Here is a 2704-nt window from a genome sequence, read left to right as displayed (position 1 = left end):
GAATAAATTTAGTCGATTATTTAATGTCATAGTACCAGTATAATACAATTATTTAAGTTTAAGTATATACTTTCCTGACTGTGTTTCAATTCCAAATCACAATTAATTCCTGGGTTTCAGTCATTTATTGTCTTTATTTATCAATTAAAATACGTTTCGGTGTATTTTTCCACCATCATCAGTTTTTATGTGTAGCGTTGCTGCAGCTTAAAAGTTGATCAATTTGAAAGTTGTATGCAACTGCAACTGTCAGAACATCGATGTTGTCAAATGTTCGATGTTTTCGATCGATATTACCTTTCGATGTCAACATTGATGGCTAACATCGATGTTATACGATCCATGTGCCATCCCCAATCTGAGGTATTGTGGGTTACCGGTGATACAGGGTGTTCGCCAATTTTTTCTACATACTTTCTGAGCTGATTTTTGCCGCTTGAATGGTTTGGGCCCTTTTTGTTTGGTTTTTTCTATTGCTGTTTGATATCGATATATTAGCTTAGCTTTAGCCATCCACCCGGTATATGGCGGCAAATGTGGGCGGAGCAACCAATGGCGTCTCTTTAGCACAGCGTAGATACCAGAAAATATTCATATAAATCCTAGTGTATTTGTTGTGCCGACTTCAACACAAAAAAACCTTCCAATTTGTCGGTTGTGGTTCTGCAACCAGTATCGTGCCCAAAGGGCTTCCTGGACATTAACTAAGCTTAATTAAGCTCTTATTTGCTAGTTAAACTCGTATGTTGCTGTTTAAGAAAGTGTTGAGTGAATTATCGCAATCTCGTTAGTTTGCAACGCATTTGTCGCTTTGGGGGAAATTTTTAAAATATGCCGCGTTCCAGGATGCCGCACTTAGTAACAATCCACGCCGATTTTAGTGTCGATTTCTTGACCAAATCGGTTCAAAGCAATTGTTTTCTTCACTGCGCCGCTACGCAAACCACTTTGGTGCTGAAATTTCAAGCAAGCCCAAGGTGGTGCGTTCTCAATTGCTCCTAATGCGTGCATTGTTTGCCCGATGAATCAACAACGTTTTACTAATAAAGGCGAACAATAGAACAATTTTGCTTGTAATTAACGCTGCGCGTTGAAAACTCAACAATTTGTCGGTTTTAACGCAAGCTAAAACTGCGATTATTCGGGCCGTTTTGGGTTGAATAACAAACGAAAACCACTTCCTTTAACGGAATATGGCAACTGGAATTAGTAGATGACGACCAGTGAAGGTTAAAAATTAAAAAAAAATATAAAAAGTAACTAGCAGAGCGTGGTTTCGATCCACGGACCTCTGGGTTATGGGCCCAGCACGCTTCCACTGCGCCACTCTGCTCTTGAACGGTTTAGTTGTAATGCGCCTGAAATCAGCAATGTCGCTCACAATTACCTTGGCTTGAAACGTTTGGAATTTTCAACGTGACATTAATAACAGACCCATAATTTATGATTAGAAAGTAAGGTGCTCCATTAGAGCGTTTGCAAATGTCCAGATTTAAGGTCAGCCATTTCCTGTAAAAAACTTCACTTAATGGCTCCATCATAATCAAGTGCGCAGTTTCTAAAAGGCGCGTCTATTTTGTTTCGCTTATTTAGATCGCTAATTTGCGTCAAGCTGTCAAAAAACGCCAGTTCAGTTTCTGTACACGTCAAGCTTGACTGAAACTTTGACAGGGGAAAGATCGGGAATTGCCGATCCGACCAGACAAAGATGGCCTATGCCTATGCCCCTCTCTCTCTTGCTCCCGTTTAAAGTGATAGAATTTCCTGATAAAAGTGTGTTTTTCTTCGATTTGCAAGCACCGCCTGTACATGCACCGGCACCATTGATTAGCAGTTGCCTCACGTCTTATTCAACGCGACCCCATATTGGCTAATTATGGCACAGGAAGCAGTTAGTGCTGAAATTTTCGGATGCTAATTGCCTGAGTGACTTGAAACAATCAAGGTGCCTGGGCAAGGTCGTCGCGGATTGTAAATGATGCGCGCCCGAATTTAGCGATTTTTCTGGTTTTTTTTTGTTAATTTGCCCCCTTAGCAAGTGTTCCAAGCAGTTCCGTGAGTTGCATAAGACTTGAAAGCACCAGATAGATCTTCCGTTGTTTCGCTGCTCTACTAACTCGAGTGATGGTTTATGCGGTATTTTATAGACCGATAAGTAAATATTGCAACACCAATTACATATAATTGCCATTGGTTGCATGATCACAACTTGTCTGTCGCAGGGGCGAATCCAGCTTTTCCCTCCCGTTTTTGCTAATTTCTCGGAGGCAGAATGGGCAAAGAAAGAAAAAGAAAATTAGAAAGTGCTGATGGGGGGGCATGACCCCCATAACCCCCCCCCCTGGATCCGCCCTTGTTTCAACAGAGCGGCTCAAGGACTATCGTTGTCTAAGAAAGAATTATCAGAAATTTCTGAAATAATGAGCAATTCAACAACTGAGTCAACCAGCTGACACTGCCTATATCATAATCCATAGTCCGTGTGTTCGATGAACTCACAGCAGGCAACCATACATGCTCTGCCCCAAGCAGTTTGAAATTTGAATATCAGACATTTAGGTGCAAGATTATGTCAAAATTTCATGTTTTCCGTCCTGTTTTTGCTCATTTCTCGGAGGCAAAATGAGCAAGAACGCTCATTTGTACATCATTCTAGACAGAAATAAATGGCCTTTTTAGAAAGTGAACCCTGGATGGGGAAATG

The 2704-nt window shown here is 41.0% G+C and overlaps 1 protein-coding gene and 1 non-coding gene across 2 annotated transcripts in view; both read right to left on the bottom strand.

Moving 5' to 3' along the window:
• The window catches only part of LOC109543041, a gene marked incomplete in the record, with an annotated part of 7173 nt that overhangs the window by 2180 nt on the left and 2289 nt on the right, over nucleotides 1–2704 (bottom strand).
• Nucleotides 1262–1333, bottom strand: Trnam-cau. Its single transcript has one exon. It is a non-coding gene; the product is annotated as a tRNA-Met (tRNA).

This window comes from Dendroctonus ponderosae, unplaced genomic scaffold, assembly GCF_020466585.1.
Source record: "Dendroctonus ponderosae isolate FM_Combo_2020 unplaced genomic scaffold, Dpon_F_20191213v2 Dpon_F_20191213_4, whole genome shotgun sequence".
Taxonomy (NCBI): domain Eukaryota; kingdom Metazoa; phylum Arthropoda; class Insecta; order Coleoptera; family Curculionidae; genus Dendroctonus; species Dendroctonus ponderosae.
The sequence above is the reverse complement of the archived record's forward strand: the minus strand, read 5'-3'. Positions and strand labels throughout refer to the sequence as shown.